This window comes from Cryptomeria japonica, unplaced genomic scaffold (assembly GCF_030272615.1).
Source record: "Cryptomeria japonica unplaced genomic scaffold, Sugi_1.0 HiC_scaffold_228, whole genome shotgun sequence".
NCBI lineage: Eukaryota > Viridiplantae > Streptophyta > Pinopsida > Cupressales > Cupressaceae > Cryptomeria > Cryptomeria japonica.
Window position 1 is genome coordinate 57501 of NW_026729050.1, and position 19304 is coordinate 76804.

General features: G+C 60.3%; 2 non-coding genes across 2 annotated transcripts; both read left to right on the forward strand.

Moving 5' to 3' along the window:
* Nucleotides 1-12594: 12594 nt before the first annotated feature.
* On the forward strand, nt 12595-12713 carry LOC131868978 (5S ribosomal RNA). The gene has a single exon (XR_009367375.1). It is a non-coding gene; the product is annotated as a 5S ribosomal RNA (ribosomal RNA).
* A 5916-nt stretch (nt 12714-18629) lies between these two features.
* On the forward strand, nt 18630-18748 carry LOC131868979 (5S ribosomal RNA). The gene has a single exon (XR_009367376.1). It is a non-coding gene; the product is annotated as a 5S ribosomal RNA (ribosomal RNA).
* Nucleotides 18749-19304: the final 556 nt, after the last annotated feature.

The following is a 19304-nucleotide window of genomic DNA, read 5'->3' on the forward strand; positions in this document are numbered from 1 at the left end:
ACGAAAGAGGCTACGAGGTCACCTCGAAGCGGTCTAAGAATCGGGCGCACTTGGGGCGACTACCAGTGCCAACCCCTTATCCCGCGGTGCGTCCGACACACAGAAATTTCCAAGGCGGCCAAGGAGCCTCCCCGCATAGCAATCGGGGTGTGAGGTTACGGATGCAGCATTGATAGCAATCGAGGTGGGAGGCGAAGGATGCAGAAGTGAGAGCCGAGGGATGTAGCAGAGATAGCAATCGGGGTGTGTGATGCAGAAGAGATAGCAATCGAGGTGTGCAGTGGGAAGGGCCCAGCAGCCAGAATGCATGAAGCGACGGATGAAGCAGTGATGACAACCGGGCTGTGAGGAGAGGAGGGATGCAGCCAAGAAAGCAATCAGGGCTCGAGGCAAGGGATGCATCAAGGATAGCAATCATGTTGTGAGGCGAGATTCCAAAGGCTAAACGTGAGAGGCTGCAGGGTCGACTCAGAGAGGTCTATGCATGTGAGAGGCTGAAAGCAAGGTCAACTCGGAGCGGTCTATGCATCGGGCGCGCTTGGGGCGACTACCAGTGCCAACCCCTTATCCCGCGACGCGTCCGACAAAGAGAACGTTCCAAGGCGGCAGAGGAGGTTACCAGCCGAAGGATGCAGTAGCAATAACAGGTATAGTTCCGCGGCGGCCGAGAAGACTCACCGCATAGGAATCGGGATGCGAGGCGAGGGATGCGGCGGGAAGGCCCCGACGGCTAAACGGAAGAGGCTGCAGGGCCGCCTCGGAATGGTCCAAGCATCGGACGCGATTGGGACGACTACCAGTGCCAACCCCTTATCCCGCGATGCGTCCGATACACAGATAGTTCCAAGGCGGCCGAGGAGCCTCACCGCATATCAATCGGGGTGCGAGGCGAGGGATGGGGCGGGAAGGCCCCAACGGCTAGACGGAAGAGGCTTCAGGGCCACCTCGGAATGCTCCAAGCATCGGACGCGCTTGGGGCGACTACCAGTGCCAACCCCTTATCCCGCGATGCGTCCGATACACAGATGGTTCCAAGGCGGCCGAGGAGCCTCACCGCATAGCAATCGGGGGTGCGAGGCGAGGGATGGGGCGGGAAGGCCCCAACGGCTAGACGGAAGAGGCTTCAGGGCCGCCTCGGAATGGTCCAAGCATCGGACGCGCTTGGGGCGACTACCAGTGACAACCCCTCATCCCGCGATGCGTCCGATACGAAGATGGTTCCAAGGCGGCCGAGGAGCCTCACCGCATAGCAATCGGGGTGCGAGGTGGGGGATGCGGCGAGATGGCCCCAACGGCTAGACGGAAGAGGCCACAGGGCCGCGTCGGAATAGTCCAAGCATCGGACGCGCTTGGGGCGACTACCAGTGACAACCCCTTATCCCGCGATGCGTCCGATACGAAGATAGTTCCAAGGCGGCCGAGGAGCCTCACCGCATAGCAATCCGGGTGCGAGGTGGGGGATGCGGCGAGATGGCCCCAACGGCTAGACGGAAGAGGCTGCAGGGCCGCCTCGGAATAGTCCAAGCATCGGACGCGCTTGGGGCGACTACCAGTGACAACCCCTTATCCCGCGATGCTTCCGATACGAAGACAGTTCCAAGGCGGCCGAGGAGCCTCACCGCATAGCAATGGGGGTGCGAGGTGAGGGATGCGGCGAGATGGCCCCAACGGCTAGACGGAAGAGGCCACAGGGCCGCCTCGGAATAGTCCAAGCATCGGACGCGCTTGGGGCGACTACCAGTGACAACCCCTTATCCCGCGATGCATCCGATACGAAGATAGTTCCCAGGCGGCCGAGGAGCCTCACCGCATAGCAATCGGGGTGCGAGGCGAGGGATGCGGCGAGATGGCCCCAAAGGGTAGACGGAAGAGGCTGCGGGGCCGCCTCGGAATAGTCCAAGCATCGAACGCGCTTGGGGCGACTACCACTGCCAACCCCTTATCCCGCGATGCGTCCGATACACAGATAGTTCCGAGGCGGCCGAGGAGCTGGGGGATGCGGCGAGATGGCCCCAACGGCTAGACGGAAGAGGCTGCAGGGCCGCCTCGGAATAGTCCAAGCATCGGACGCGCTTGGGGCGACTACCAGTGACAACCCCTTATCCCGCGATGCGTCCGATACACAGATAGTTCCGAGGCGGCCAAGGAGCCTCACCGCATAGCAATCGTGGTGCGAGGTGGGGGATGCAGCGAGATGGCCCCAACGGCTAGACGGAAGAGGCTGCAGGGCCGCCTCGGAATGGTCCAAGCATCGGACGCGCTTGGGGCGACTACCACTGCCAACCCCTTATCCCGCGATGCGTCCGATACACAGATAGTTCCAAGGCGGCCGAGGAGCCTCACCGAATAGCAATCGGGGTGCGAGGCGAGGGATGCGGCGAGAAAGCCCCAACGGCTAGAGGGAAGAGGCTTCAGGTCCGCCTCGGAATGGTCCAAGCATCGGACGCGCTTGGGGCGACTACCAGTGACAACCCCTTATCCCGCGACGCGTCCGATACACAGATAGTTCCAAGGCGGCCGAGGAGCCTCACCGCATAGCAATCGGGGTGCGAGGCGAGGGATGCGGCGAGAAGGACCCAACGGCTAGACGGAAGAGGCTTCAGGGCCGCCTCGGAATGGTCCAAGCATCGGACGCGCTTGGGGCGACTACCAGTGACAACCCCTTATCCCGCGACGCGTCCGATACACAGATAGTTCCAAGGCGGCCGAGGAGCCTCACCGCATAGCAATCGGGGTGCGAGGCGAGGGATGCGGCGAGAAGGACCCAACGGCTAGACGGAAGAGGCTTCAGGTCCGCCTCGGAATGGTCCAAGCATCGGACGCGCTTGGGGCGACTACCAGTGACAACCCCTTATCCCGCGACGCGTCCGATACACAGATAGTTCCAAGGCGGCCGAGGAGCCTCACCGCATAGCAATCGGGGTGCGAGGCGAGGGATGCGGCGAGAAGGACCCAACGGCTAGACGGAAGAGGCTTCAGGGCCGCCTCGGAATGGTCCAAGCATCGGACGCGCTTGGGGCGACTACCAGTGACAACCCCTTATCCCGCGATGCGTCCGATACACAGATAGTTCCAAGGCGGCCGAGGAGCCTCACCGCATAGCAATCGGGGTGCGAGGCGAGGGATGCGGCGAGAAGGACCCAACGGCTAGACGGAAGAGGCTTCAGGGCCGCCTCGGAATGGTCCAAGCATCGGACGCGCTTGGGGCGACTACCAGTGACAACCCCTTATCCCGCGACGCGTCCGATACACAGATAGTTCCAAGGCGGCCGAGGAGCCTCACCGCATAGCAATCGGGGTGCGAGGCGAGGGATGCGGCAAGAAGGACCCAACGGCTAGACGGAAGAGGCTTCAGGGCCGCCTCGGAATGGTCCAAGCATCGGACGCGCTTGGGGCGACTACCAGTGACAACCCCTTATCCCGCGACGCGTCCGATACACAGATAGTTCCAAGGCGGCCGAGGAGCCTCACCGCATAGCAATCGGGGTGCGAGGCGAGGGATGCGGCGAGAAGGACCCAACGGCTAGACGGAAGAGGCTTCAGGTCCGCCTCGGAATGGTCCAAGCATCGGACGCGCTTGGGGCGACTACCAGTGACAACCCCTTATCCCGCGACGCGTCCGATACACAGATAGTTCCAAGGCGGCCGAGGAGCCTCACCGCATAGCAATCGGGGTGCGAGGCGAGGGATGCGGCGAGAAGGACCCAACGGCTAGACGGAAGAGGCTTCAGGGCCGCCTCGGAATGGTCCAAGCATCGGACGCGCTTGGGGCGACTACCAGTGACAACCCCTTATCCCGCGACGCGTCCGATACACAGATAGTTCCAAGGCGGCCGAGGAGCCTCACCGCATAGCAATCGGGGTGCGAGGCGAGGGATGCGGCGAGAAGGACCCAACGGCTAGACGGAAGAGGCTTCAGGGCCGCCTCGGAATGGTCCAAGCATCGGACGCGCTTGGGGCGACTACCAGTGACAACCCCTTATCCCGCGATGCGTCCGATACACAGATAGTTCCAAGGCGGCCGAGGAGCCTCACCGCATAGCAATCGGGGTGCGAGGCGAGGGATGCGGCGAGAAGGACCCAACGGCTAGACGGAAGAGGCTTCAGGGCCGCCTCGGAATGGTCCAAGCATCGGACGCGCTTGGGGCGACTACCAGTGACAACCCCTTATCCCGCGACGCGTCCGATACACAGATAGTTCCAAGGCGGCCGAGGAGCCTCACCGCATAGCAATCGGGGTGCGAGGCGAGGGATGCGGCGAGAAGGACCCAACGGCTAGACGGAAGAGGCTTCAGGGCCGCCTCGGAATGGTCCAAGCATCGGACGCGCTTGGGGCGACTACCAGTGACAACCCCTTATCCCGCGACGCGTCCGATACACAGATAGTTCCAAGGCGGCCGAGGAGCCTCACCGCATAGCAATCGGGGTGCGAGGCGAGGGATGCGGCGAGAAGGACCCAACGGCTAGACGGAAGAGGCTTCAGGGCCGCCTCGGAATGGTCCAAGCATCGGACGCGCTTGGGGCGACTACCAGTGACAACCCCTTATCCCGCGACGCGTCCGATACACAGATAGTTCCAAGGCGGCCGAGGAGCCTCACCGCATAGCAATCGGGGTGCGAGGCGAGGGATGCGGCGAGAAGGACCCAACGGCTAGACGGAAGAGGCTTCAGGGCCGCCTGGGAATGGTCCATGCATCGCACGCGCTTGGGGCGACTACCAGTGACAACCCCTTATCCCGCGACGCGTCCGATACACAGATAGTTCCAAGGCGGCCGAGGAGCCTCACCGCATAGCAATCGGGGTGCGAGGCGAGGGATGCGGCGAGAAGGACCCAACGGCTAGACGGAAGAGGCTTCAGGGCCGCCTCGGAATGGTCCAAGCATCGGACGCGCTTGGGGCGACTACCAGTGACAACCCCTTATCCCGCGACGCGTCCGATACACAGATAGTTCCAAGGCGGCCGAGGAGCCTCACCGCATAGCAATCGGGGTGCGAGTCGAGGGATGCGGCGAGAAGGACCCAACGGCTAGACGGAAGAGGCTTCAGGGCCGCCTCGGAATGGTCCAAGCATCGGACGCGCTTGGGGCGACTACCAGTGACAACCCCTTATCCCGCGATGCGTCTGATACACAGATAGTTCCAAGGCGGCCGAGGAGCCTCACCGCATAGCAATCGGGGTGCGAGGCAAGGGATGCGGCGAGAAGGACCCAACGGCTAGACGGAAGAGGCTTCAGGGCCGCCTCGGAATGGTCCAAGCATCGGACGCGCTTGGGGCGACTACCGTTGCCAACCCCTTATCCCGCGATGCGTCTGATACACAGATAGTTCCGAGGCGGCCGAGGAGCCTCACCGCATAGCAATCGGGTTGCGAGGCAGATTATTGGGAAGGGAACCCCCTGGGATGCGGCTCAAGCAGTGCCCAAAGGGACTGGAATGCGGAATCACATCGAGAGACCCAAATGCTATACGAGGGCTCAAATCGAATTATCGATTTGGCCACGACATGGACGCATCGGAACGACTACCTTTGCCGAACCACTCGCAATTGCATCCATACCGAAACCAATAGACATTTCCGTTAGAGCCCTCGCATAGCATTCGGGAATCTCGCATGCCCCTCTAAATCGACCAATGCTGGCGCTCAACGAAAATCCGAGCGCTACCACCGTTCGAGCGCCAGCATTGGTCGAGTTAGAGGGGCACGGGGGAGAATGCTCCAGTCAACACCTCCCCTATATAAGTTATTTGTCCGATTCTCGCACAACCGTAGTCTGCCTCGTCGAATCAAACAACGGTCCCAGATTCCGACTTCCGTTCCGTAGAGACCCAAAAGCTAGATGGAGGCTCGCAAGAAAGAGAGTCGGCGCATAGCAATCGGGTTTCTCGAACGTTTAGGGACCGAGCTCACTTGCGGATAGGGCAAAATCCGCCAAGCAACCCAAAAGCTAGACGGGGGCTCGAATCGAATCGCCTAGGCGGCCACAACAACGACGTGTTGGATCGACTACCAGTGCCAAACCATTCAGCAAGACTAGTCTGTGTCGAGGCCGGATAGAGATTCTCAGAGAGCGCCCGTATAGCATTTAGGAGACCTGCCGCGTCCCTCACACTCGACAAATGGTGGTGCACGTTTATAAATCCGAGCGATCCCAACCCTTTCAAGCACCAACATCGGTCGAGATAGAGGGGCACGGAGGGGGCTGCGTGAGACAACACAGTCCCCTATATAAGTTATTTGTCCGATTCTCACACATCCGAAGAATGGTCATCAAATCGGACAACAGCCCAAACTTCCGACTTCCGTCCCAGAAAGCCCAAGAGCTATCTAAAACGTTCATGGCCGGAACTCGATCGCGGCTATACCAGTCCGCCAAGCAACCCAAAAGCTAGACTGGAGCTCTAGTCGAATCACCTCTGTGGCCATTGCAAGGACGTGTTGGAGCGACTACCATTGCCGAACCATTCCGCAGGTCGAGTCCATACCAAGGCCGCATAGAGATTCACGATGAGCTCCTGCATAGCAATCAGGAGACTTGCCGTGTCCATCACAATCGATAAATCCTGGTGCAAGATTTTTGCATCCGAGCGCTCCAACCAGTCGAGCACCAGCATCAATCGACATAAACGGGCACGGGGGGAGGATGCTCGAGAACACTACCTCCCCTATATAAGTTATTTGTCCGATTCTCAAGCAGCCGAAGTCTGGTCATCGAATCGGGTCAAAGACCACAACTTCCGACTTTACCCACAATGCAAGTCATCGAATCGAACATCGGCCCCCGAGTCGGACTCCATGCGTATGTCAGGTCATCGGACCCAAATTCCGCCTTCCTGCGCATGGCGGGCCATCAATATCAACTCGGTCATCGGACCCAAACTCCGCCTTTCTGCGCATGGCACGCCTTCAAATCGGTCATCGGACCCAAATTCCGCCTTCCTGTGCATGGCGGGCCATCAACATCAACTCGGTCATCGGACCCAAATTCCGCCTTTCTGCGCATGGCACGCCATCAACTCGGTCATCGGACCCAAATTCCGCCTTCCTGCGCATGGCAGGTCATCGGACACAAATTCAGACCTCGCCAATATGCCTACGTATCGAATCGGTCATCGGACCCAACTTCCGACTTCATCCATACTGTAGGGTCTTTGAGGTTGGCGCGGTGCGCTCAACCCGGGGAGTCGACCCATCGAAGCATACACCTCCCCTATATAAGCTATTTGTCCGATTCCCACACCTGTGTAGTTTGCACCTCTGACCAGGACATCGACCCCAACTTCCGAACTCGACTGCAACGACGGCACCAGCGCCTTGGTGCGCACCTTGCGACGCACAGTCCCAACATTCGCCTTCCTGCACATGGCAGGTCATCGGACCCAAATTCCGACCTCGCGAGTATGCCTACATATCGAATCGGTCATCGGACACAACTTCCGACTTCATCCATACCGTAGGGTCTTTGAGGTTGGCGCGGTGCGCTCAACCCGGGGAGTCGACCCAACGAAGCATACACCTCCCCTATATAAGCTATTTGTCCGATTCCCACACCTGTGTAGTTTGCACCTCCGATCAGGACATCGACCCCAACTTCCGAACTCGCCTGCAACGACCGAACCAGCGCCTTGGTGCGCACCTTGCAACGCACAGTGCCAACATTCGCCTTCCTGCACATGGCAGGTCATCGGACCCAAATTCCGACCTCGCGAGTATGCCTACATATCGAATCGGTCATCGGACCCAACTTCCGACTTCATCCATACCGTAGGGTCTTTGAGGTTGGCGCGGTGCGCTCAACCCGGGGAGTCGACCCAACGAAGCATACACCTCCCCTATATAAGCTATTTGTCCGATTCCCACACCTGTGTAGCTTGCACCTCCGATCAGGACATCGACCCCAACTTCCGAACTCGACTAAAAAGACCGCACCAGCACCTTGGTGTGCACCTTGCAACGCACAGTGCCAACATTCGCCTTCCTGCACATGGCAGGTCATCGGACCCAAATTCCGACCTCATGAGCATACCTACTAATCGAATCGGTCATCGGACCCAACTTCCGACTTCATCCATACCGTAGGGTCTTTGAGGTTGGCGCGGTGCGCTCAACCTGGGGAGTCGACCCATCGAAGCATACACCTCCCCTATATAAGCTATTTGTCCGATTCCGACACCTGTGTAGTTTGCACCTCCGCTCAGGACATCGACCCCAACTTCCGAACTCGCCTGCAACGACCGAACCAGCGCCTTGGTGCGCACCAAAAGTGCGCACTTTTGGAGGGCACTTTTGTGCGCTCCAAAGGTGCGCACTTTTGGAGGGCACTTTTGTGCGCTCCAAAGGTGCGCACTTTTGGAGGGCACTTTTTGGAGGGCACTTTTGTGCGCTCCAAAGGTGCGCACTTTTGGAGGGCACTTTTTGGAGGGCACTTTTCTGCGCTCCAAAGGTGCGCACTTTTGGAGGGCACTTTTTGGAGGGCACTTTTCTGCGCTCCAAAGGTGCGCACTTTTGGAGGGCACTTTTTGGAGGGCACTTTTCTGCGCTCCAAAGGTGCGCACTTTTGGAGGGCACTTTTTGGAGGGCACTTTTCTGCGCTCCAAAGGTGCGCACTTTTGGAGGGCACTTTTGTGCACTCCAAAGGTGCACACTTTTGGAGGGCACTTTTTGGAGGGCACTTTTCTGCACTCCAAAGGTGCGCACTTTTGGAGGGCACTTTTTGGAGGGCACTTTTGTGCGCTCCAAAGGTGCGCACTTTTGGAGGGCACTTTTTGGAGGGCACTTTTGTGCGCTCCAAAGGTGCGCACTTTTGGAGGGCACTTTTGTGCACTCCAAAGGTGCGCACTTTTGGAGGGCACTTTTCCTGCGCTCCAAAGGTGCACACCTAGGTGAGCACCTTCGACCACACCTTGTAGCACACCAAACTCTGACTTTCGACTTCATCCGCAATGCAGGGTCTTTGAGGTTGGCGCAATGCGCACAACCAGGGGAGTCGACCCATCAAACCCAACACCTCCCCTATATAAGCTATTTGTCTGATTCTCATACATGCGTAGCCTGCAGGAGCAATTAGGACATCGACCCCAACTTTCGGCTTCTAAACGAAAACAAGGTCTTTGAGGTTGGTGTAATGCGAACAACTAGGGGAGTCAACCCATCAAACCCAACACCTCCCCTATATAAGCTATTTGTCTGATTCTCATACATGTGTAGTCTACAGGAGCAATTAGGACATCGACCCCAACTTTTGACTTCTTAACGAAAACAAGGTCTTTGAGGTTGACGTAATGCGCACAACCAGGGGAGTCGACCCATCAAACCCAACACCTCCCCTATATAAGCTATTTGTCCGATTCTCATACATGTGTAGCCTACAGGAGCCATTAGGACATTGACCCCAACTTTTGACTTCTTAACGAAAACAAGGTCTTTGAGGTTGGCGTAATGCGCACAACCAAGGGAGTTGACCCATCAAACCCAACACCTCCCCTATATAAGCTATTTGTCTGATTCTCATACATGTGTAGCCTGCAACAACGATTAGGACATCCACCCCAACTTCTGAATTCGTCTGCGTTGACCGCACCAAAGGTGCACGCCTTGGTGCTCACCAAAATCCGACTTCCGACTTCTTCTGCTATGCGGGGTCTTTGAGGTTGGCGCAGTGCGCACAACCAGGGGAGTCAACCCACCGAATGCAACACCTCCCCTATATAAGCTATTTGTCTGATTCTCATACATGCGTAGACTGCAGCAATGATTAGGACATCCACCCCAACTTTTGACTTCTTAAACAAGACAGGGTCTTTGAAGTTGGTGCAGTGCACACAACCAGGGGAGTCGACCCATCAAACGCAACACCTCCCCTATATAAAGCTATTTGTCCGATTCTCATACGTGTAGTCTGCAGCAGCGATTAGGACATCGACCCCAACTTCCGAATTCGTTTGCATTGACCGCACCAAAGGTGCACGCCTTGGTGTGCACCTTGGAGTGCACTTTGGTGCTCACCTCGGTGCACACTTTGGTGTGCACCTCGGTGTGCACCAAAGGTGCGCACCTTGGAGCGCACCAAAGGTGTACACTTTGGAGCGCACCACATAGGGTCTTTGAGAGGTTGGCGCAGTGCGCACACCAAGGTGGGTGTTGAGGTGCGTGCCGAGGTGGGTGGGTGCTAGGGTGCGCTCCATGGTGGGTGCCAGGGTGGGTGCGTGCTAGGGTGGATTCCAAAGAGGGTCATAGGGTGGGTGCCAAGGTGGGTTGGTGATATAGTGGGTTCAAAGGTGGGTACTAGGGTGGGTTCCAAGGTGGGTCACAAGTTGGGTGCCAGGATGCGTGGGTGTTAGGTTGGGTGCCAAGGTGGGCTCCTGCGTGGGTGGGTGCTAGGGTGGGTTTCAAGGTGGACGCGAGGGCGGGTGCCAAGGTGGGTAACAAGTTGGGTGTTAGGATGGGTGAGTGCTAGAGTGGGTGCCAAGGTGGGTGGGTGCTAAGGTGGATGCCAAGGTGGTTCACAGGGTGGGTGGGTTCTAGGGTGAGTTCCAAGGTGGGTCACAGGTTTAGTGCTAGGGTGCGTGTCAAGGCGGGTGTCGAGGTGCCTGGGTGCTAGGGTGTGGATGCCAATGTGGGTCATAGGGTGGGTACTAGGGTGGGCTGCAATGTGGGTGCCAAGGTGGGTAACATGCTCGGTTGGTTCTAAATTGGGTGTCAGGGTGGGTGTGCACCCACCTTGCCCGAGGTGGGTGCCAAGGTGCCAGTGTGGGTGGGTGCTAAGGTGGATGCCAAGGTGGGTGAGAAGGTGGGTGATAGGTTGAGTGGTAGGATGGGTGGGTGCCAAGATGGGTCACAGGGTGGGTGCAAGGGTGGGTAGGTGCTAGGGTTGGTGTCAGGGTGGGTGGGTGCTAGGTTGGGTTCCAAGGTGGGTGCGAGGGTGAGTGTCAAGGTGGGTCACAGGTTAGGTGCTAGGATGGGTGAGTGCTAGGGTGCAAAGGTGCCAGGGTGGGTGCTAGGATGGGTCGATGCTAGGGTGAGTGGCAAGGTGGGTCCACAAGTGTCAAGGTGGGTGCCGAGGTGGGTGCCAACTTGGGTTCCAAGGTGGGTGCCAAGTGGGCGACTGCTATGGTGGATGCCAAGGTGGGTCACGGGGTGGGTGCCAAGTTGCTAGGTTGTGTTCCAAGGTGGGTGCCAACGTGGCTGCTAGGGTGCGTGGGTTAAAGGGTGTGTCACAACGTGGGTGCCAGGATGGGTGCGCACCCACACTGGCCAAGACGGGTGCAAGGTTGGGTTCCAAGCCCGGTCACAGGCTGGGTGCTAGGATGGGTGGGTGCCAAGGTGGGCACCAGGGTGGGTGCACCCACCCTGGCCAAGGTGGGTCACGGGGTGGGTCCTAGGGTGGGTAACGGGGTGGGTACTAAGGTGCGTGCCAAGGTGGGTCATGGGGTGGGTGCCAAGGTGGGCACCAGGGTGGGTGTGCACCAACCCTAGCCAGGGTAGGTCACGGGGTGGTTGTCGGGGTGGGCGTCAAGGAGCCAAGGTGGGTGGCAAGTAGCCAAGTTGCGTGCCAAGGTGGGTGTCGGGGTGGGTGCCAAGGATCCAAGGTGGGTGCCAAGGAACCAAGGTGGGTGTCTGGGTGGGTGCCGAGGTGGGAGCCAGGGTGGGTCCCAAGGTGAGTGCAAAGGTGGGTGCCAGGGTCAAGGTGAGTGCCAATGTGGGTTCCAAGGTGCCAGGGTCAGGGTGAGTGCCAATGTGGGTTCAAAGGTGCTAAGTTGGGTGCGAGGTTGGGTGCGAGGGTGGGTGGGTGCCAAGGTGTGCTAGGTGGAAGCCCGGGTGGGTCGGCATCCCATGGGTGTCGAGTTGGGTGCCTGATGGGTGCTTCTTGTCAAGTTTTAGTCGTCGGGACTCATTTCGAGCCTTAGAGGTCGTTTCTTGTCCGGTTGCCCTGTCTTCGACCTGGGAACCCAATTTTGGTCCTCGGGTCCCATTTTTTTTTGTCTCGCATCCCACTTTTGGCCTGTGGCCTTTTCGGGGTCGATTCTCGTTTTGGGCATCAGAGCATGTTTCTTCTCCTAAAACCCAATATTTGTTTATTAAGTCTCGGAACACATTTTTGTTCTCGTGGACCCATCATGGGTCTTGGAACGCATTTGTGGTCCTTGGGTCCCATTTTGCATCCCGAAACTTGTGTTTTGGTGCTTGATCCCTATTTTGGGTGCCCACCTTGCACCAAGTGCGCACCCGGGGCAAACCGAGCGCCTTGGTGCACCGGGGCAAGATCGAGCGTGCACCCGAGGCGCCCCGAACATGCACCAAGGTGCACTCGGCCCACATGTGAGCGCAGGTCGTTGCGCCCGAGGTGGTGTGTGGGCACCGCGTTGCAGACGGGACACTGCACGCACACGACGCCCCGTCCAGGTGCACGCACGTAGGCCGGGCCGGGTGCACACCCGACGCCCTAGCAAGGTGCGCGCACCCGGGCAGGGCTCACACTTGGCGAACGGGGCGCACTTCGCGAGGGAGGGTGTGCACCTCGACGGGGGTGGGTGGCCGGGGTGGATTCGCACGTGGGTCGCGGTTTGCTAAGTACACACTGCGACAAGCTCATAACGGGTGCGATCATACCAGCGTTAGTGCACCGGATCCCATCAGAACTCCGCAGTTAAGCGCGCTTGGGCCGGAGTAGTACTGGGATGGGTGACCTCCCGGGAAGTCCCGGTGTTGCACCCTTTTTTAGTTTTTCGCCGGGCGTCGCAATGCTATTTGAATAAACCTTTTGCCCGTTTGCGTTCTCGTCGGGGCCGGGCCGGGCCGGGGTGCGCTGCCCGCACTACCGCGCGCGCGGGGGGCGACACCGAGCGCGCACCCGAGGCGCCCCGAGCACACAGGCCACGGTGCAACCCGGGCGTTGTGCGCGCACCCCGGTGCGCCCGAGGTGCTGCGCGCGCACCCAGGTGAAATCGGTGTGCACCTCGGCCAGTGCGCGCTCGGTCGAGTCGCGCACGTTGGCCAAGGTGCACGGTGATGTTTCTTACTCTAAGGTTCCGCACCAGACGCCCGGGACAGGTGAGCGAAGCTGGGCGGGGCCGGGTGCGCGGCCGGGGCAGGTGCACGCAGCTGGAGAGAGCTTTGGAGCACACCAGAGGTGCGCACCTTGGAGCACACTTCGGAGCGCACCAATGATGCGCTCCATTCAAAAGTTTCCTGAAAAGGCAAAAAAAGTTGAGATTATAGAATTTCCCACTTGAGAGATTGTAAAAAAAAAAAATTTAAAATGAAGGAAACGCGGGTGCCAAGGTGTGCGCGCCCGGGTGCGCAGCCCAGCCAAGGTGTGCGCACCAAGGCGCCCACCCTGGCGAAGGTGCACGCAAGGTGCGCACCCGAGGCAAACCGGACAATTAACCCAACTTTCGACTTCGCGCGCACCTGCGCACCTTGGAGCGCACTTCGGAGCGCTCCTTGTTGCGCACCAATCTTGGGCACCTCGGAGTGCACCATGGCGCCCACCAAGGTGCGCACCCGGGGCAAACCGAGCTCCGACTTCGTGCGCACCTTGGAGCGCACGAAAGGTGCGCACCATGGCGCCCACCAAGGTGCGCAGCCCAGCCAAGGCGTGCGCATCAAGGTGCGCACCCTGGCGAAGGTGCGCACCCGGGGCAAACCGAGCTCCGACTTCGTGCGCACCTTGGAGCGCACAAAGGGTGCGCAACCCAGCCAAGGTGTGCGCACCCCGGGCAAACCGAGCTCCGAATCGTGCGCACCTTGGAGCACACTTCGGAGCCCTCCTTGGTGCGCACCGATGTTGCGCACCTCGGAGCGCACCCGGGGAAAACAATGCAATTAACCCGACTTTCGACTTCGTGGGCACCTCGGAGCGCTCTCGGGTTCGCACCTCGGAGCACACCGAGGTGCGCACCTTTGATGCGCTGCCTTCACCAATTTCCAGAAAAGGCAAGAAAACATTGAGAAGGTGTGCGCACCGAGGTGCCCACCCTGGCGAAGGTGCACGCGAGGTGCGCACCCGGGGCAAACCGGGCTCCGACTTCGTGCACGCCATGCTGCGCACCTTGGAGGGCCATGGTGCGCACCTTGGAGCACACTTCGGAGCGCTCAATGGTGCCCAACCCAGCCAAGGTGCCCACCGCGGCGAAGGTGCACGCGAGGTGCGCACCCGGGGCAAACCGGGCTCCGACTTCGTGCACGCCGCACCTTGGAGCACACTTCGGAGCGCTCCTTGGTGCGCACCAGGGCGCGCAACCCAGCCGAGGTGCCCACCCCGGCGAAGGTGCACGCGGGGTGCGCACCCGGGGCAAACCGGGCTCCGACTTCGTGCACGCCATGGTGCCCACCGCGGCGAAGGTGCACGCGAGGTGCGCACCCGGGGCAAACCGGGCTCCGACTTCGTGCACGCCGCACCTTGGAGCACACTTCGGAGCGCTCCTTGGTGCGCACCAGGGCGCGCAACCCAGCCGAGGTGCCCACCCCGGCGAAGGTGCACGCGAGGTGCGCACCCGGGGCAAACCGGGCTCCGACTTCGTGCACGCCATGGTGCCCACCGCGGCGAAGGTGCACGCGAGGTGCGCACCCGGGGCAAACCGGGCTCCGACTTCGTGCACGCCGCACCTTGGAGCACACTTCGGAGCGCTCCTTGGTGCGCACCATGGTGCCCACCAGGGCGCGCAACCCCGCCGAAGGTGCACGCGAGGTGCGCACCCGGGGCAAACCGGGCTCCGACTTCGTGCACGCCGCACCTTGGAGCACACTTCGGAGCGCTCCTTGGTGCGCACCAGGGCGCGCAACCCCGCCGAAGGTGCACGCGAGGTGCGCACCCGGGGCAAACCGGGCTCCGACTTCGTGCACGCCATGGTGCGCACCAGGGTGCCCACCGCGGCGAAGGTGCGCACCCGGGGCAAACCGGGCTCCGACTTCGTGCACGCCGCACCTTGGAGCACACTTCGGAGCGCTCCTTGGTGCGCACCAGGGCGCGCAACCCAGCCGAGGTGCCCACCCCGGCGAAGGTGCACGCGAGGTGCGCACCCGGGGCAAACCGGGCTCCGACTTCGTGCACGCCATGGTGCCCACCGCGGCGAAGGTGCGCACCCGGGGCAAACCGGGCTAGGACTTCGTGCACGCCGCACCTTGGAGCACACTTCGGAGCGCTCCTTGGTGCGCACCATGGTGCCCACCAGGCCGCGCAACCCAGCCAAGGTGTGCGCACCAAGGTGCACGCGAGGTGCGCACCCGGGGCAAACCGGGGTCCGGCTTCGTGCACGCCGCACCTTGGAGCACACATCGGGGCGCTCCCGGGTTCGCACCGGCGTTGCGCACCGTGGTGGGCACCTCGGAGCGCACCGTGGTGGGCACCTCGGAGCACACCAAGGTGGGCAGCGAGGTGCGCACCTTTGATGCGATGCCTTCACTAATTTCCATAAAAGGCAAAAAAAAACGAGATTTTAAAATTTCCGTTTTGAAAGATAGTGAGAAAAAGGGAATGCTGGTGCCATCTTGAGCCCGCCCTGGTGCGCAGCCCAGCCAAGGTGTGCGCACCAAGGTGCCCACCCTGGCGAAGGTGCGCGCCCGGGCAATTAACCCAACTTCCAACTTCGCGCGCGCCAGGGTGGGAGCGCACCCAACAACCGGGCCTGGGAAGAGCCAATGCGAGAAACCCCACCAAACGCTCTGACAAAAAAAGAGGGGGCGCTCCAGTAACCCCGCTTCGGAGCGCACCCTGGGCAAACCCAGCCAGGGTGCCCACCCCGGCCAAGGTGCAGGCGAGGTGCGCACCCGGGGCAAACCGGGCTCCGACAACGTGCACGCCGCACCTTGGAGCACACTTCGTAGCGCTCCCGGGTGCGCACCTCAGAGCACACCAAGGTGGGCAGCGAGGTGCGCACCTTTGATGCGCTGCCTTCACTAATTTCCAGAAAAGGCAAAAAAAAGAGGAGATTTTAAAATTTCCGTTTTGAAAGATAGTGAAAAAAACGGAACGCGGGTGCCATCTTGAGCCCGCCCTGGTGCACAGCCCAGGTAAGGTGCCCACCCTGGCAAAGGTGCGCACCCGGGCAATTAACCCTACTTCCGACTTCGTGCGCGCCAGGGTGGCAACCGGGCCTGGGAAGAGCCAATGCGAGAAACCCCACCAAACGCTCCGACAAAAAAAGAGGCGGCGCTCCAATAACCCCGCTTCGGAGCGCAGCCGGGGCAAACCCAGCCAAGGTGCCCACCCCGACGAAGGTGCACGTGAGGTGCGCACCCGGGGCAAACCGGGCTCCGACAACGTGCACGCAGCACCTTGGAGCACACTTCGAAGCACTCCCGGGTGCCCACCGGCGTTGCGCACCGTGGTGGGCAGCGAGGTGCGCACCTTTGATGCGCTGCCTTCACTAATTTCCAGAAAAGGCAAAAAAAAATGAGATTTTAAAATTTCCGTTTTGAAAGATAGTGAAAAAAACGGAACGCGGGTGCCATCTTGAGCCCGCCCTGGTGCGCAGCCCAGGCAAGGCATGCGCACCAAGGTGCCCACCCGCGGTGCACGCCCGGGGCAAACCGGGCTCCGACTTCGTGCAGGCCGCACCTTGGAGCACACTTCGGAGCGCTCCTTGGTGCGCACCATGGTGCCCACCAGGGCGCACCCGGGGCAAACCGGGCTCCGACTTCGTGCACGCCGCACCTTGGAGCACACATCGGAGCGCTCCCAGGTTCGCACCAGCGTTGCGCACCTTTGATGCGCTGCCTTCACTAATTTCCAGAAAAGGCAAAAAAAAACGATATTTTAAAATTTCCGTTCTGAAAGATAGTGAAAAAAACGGAACGCGGGTGCCATCTTGAGCCCTTCCTGGTGCGCAGCCCAGGCAAGTTGTGCGCACCAAGGTGCCCACCCTGGCGGAGGTGCGCGCCCGGGGCAAACCGGGCTCCGACTTCGTGCACTGCATGGTGCCCACCAAGGCGCGCAACCCAGCCAAGGTGCCCACCGCAGCGAAGGTGCACGCGAGGTGCGCACCCGAGGTGCACACCCGGGGCAAACCGAGCTCCGACTTCGTGCACGCCGCACCTTGGAGCACACTTCAGAGCGCTCCTTGGTGCGCACCAGGGCGCGCAACCCAGCCAAGGTGCTCACCCCGGCGAAGGTGCACGCGAGGTGCGCACCCGGGGCAAGCCGGGCTCGGACTTCGTGCACGCCGCACCTTGGAGCACACATCGGAGCGCTCCCGGGTTCGCACCAGCATTGCGCACCTTTGATGCGCTGCCTTCACTAATTTCCAGAAAAGGCAAAAAAAAAAAAAAAACGAGATTTTAAAATTTCCGTTTTGAAAGATAGTGAAAAAAACGGAACGCGGGTGCCATCTTGAGCCCGCCCTGGTGTGCAGCCCAGGCAAGTTGTGCGCACCAAGGCACCCACCCTGGCCAAGGTGGGTCACGGGGTGGGTCCTAGGGTGGGTAACGGGGTGGGTACTAAGGTGCGTGCCAAGGTGGGTCATGGGGTGGGTGCCAAGGTGGGCACCAGGGTGGGTGTGCACCAACCCTAGCCAGGGTAGGTCACGGGGTGGTTGTCGGGGTGGGCGTCAAGGAGCCAAGGTGGGTGGCAAGTAGCCAAGTTGCGTGCCAAGGTGGGTGTCGGGGTGGGTGCCAAGGATCCAAGGTGGGTGCCAAGGAACCAAGGTGGGTGTCTGGGTGGGTGCCGAGGTGGGAGCCAGGGTGGGTCCCAAGGTGAGTGCAAAGGTGGGTGCCAGGGTCAAGGTGAGTGCCAATGTGGGTTCCAAGGTGCCAGGGTCAGGGTGAGTGCCAATGTGGGTTCAAAGGTGCTAAGTTGGGTGCGAGGTTGGGTGCGAGGGTGGGTGGGTGCCAAGGTGTGCTAGGTGGAAGCCCGGGTGGGTCGGCATCCCATGGGTGTCGAGTTGGGTGCCTGATGGGTGCTTCTTGTCAAGTTTTAGTCGTCGGGACTCATTTCGAGCCTTAGAGGTCGTTTCTTGTCCGGTTGCCCTGTCTTCGACCTGGGAACCCAATTTTGGTCCTCGGGTCCCATTTTTTTTTGTCTCGCATCCCACTTTTGGCCTGTGGCCTTTTCGGGGTCGATTCTCGTTTTGGGCATCAGAGCATGTTTCTTCTCCTAAAACCCAATATTTGTTTATTAAGTCTCGGAACACATTTTTGTTCTCGTGGACCCATCATGGGTCTTGGAACGCATTTGTGGTCCTTGGGTCCCATTTTGCATCCCGAAACTTGTGTTTTGGTGCTTGATCCCTATTTTGGGTGCCCACCTTGCACCAAGTGCGCACCCGGGGCAAACCGAGCGCCTTGGTGCACCGGGGCAAGATCGAGCGTGCACCCGAGGCGCCCCGAACATGCACCAAGGTGCACTCGGCCCACATGTGAGCGCAGGTCGTTGCGCCCGAGGTGGTGTGTGGGCACCGCGTTGCAGACGGGACACTGCACGCACACGACGCCCCGTCCAGGTGCACGCACGTAGGCCGGGCCGGGTGCACACCCGACGCCCTAGCAAGGTGCGCGCACCCGGGCAGGGCTCACACTTGGCGAACGGGGCGCACTTCGCGAGGGAGGGTGTGCACCTCGACGGGGGTGGGTGGCCGGGGTGGATTCGCACGTGGGTCGCGGTTTGCTAAGTACACACTGCGACAAGCTCATAACGGGTGCGATCATACCAGCGTTAGTGCACCGGATCCCATCAGAACTCCGCAGTTAAGCGCGCTTGGGCCGGAGTAGTACTGGGATGGGTGACCTCCCGGGAAGTCCCGGTGTTGCACCCTTTCTTAGTTTTTCGCCGGGCGTCGCAATGCTATTTGAATAAACCTTTTGCCCGTTTGCGTTCTCGTCGGGGCCGGGCCGGGCCGGGGTGCGCTGCCCGCACTACCGCGCGCGCGGGGGGCGACACCGAGCGCGCACCCGAGGCGCCCCGAGCACACAGGCCACGGTGCAACCCGGGCGTTGTGCGCGCACCCCGGTGCGCCCGAGGTGCTGCGCGCGCACCCAGGTGAAATCGGTGTGCACCTCGGCCAGTGCGCGCTCGGTCGAGTCGCGCACGTTGGCCAAGGTGCACGGTGATGTTTCTTACTCTAAGGTTCCGCACCAGACGCCCGGGACAGGTGAGCGAAGCTGGGCGGGGCCGGGTGCGCGGCCGGGGCAGGTGCACGCAGCTGGAGAGAGCTTTGGAGCACACCAGAGGTGCGCACCTTGGAGCACACTTCGGAGCGCACCAATGATGCGCTCCATTCAAAAGTTTCCTGAAAAGGCAAAAAAAGTTGAGATTATAGAATTTCCCACTTGAGAGATTGTAAAAAAAAAAAATTTAAAATGAAGGAAACG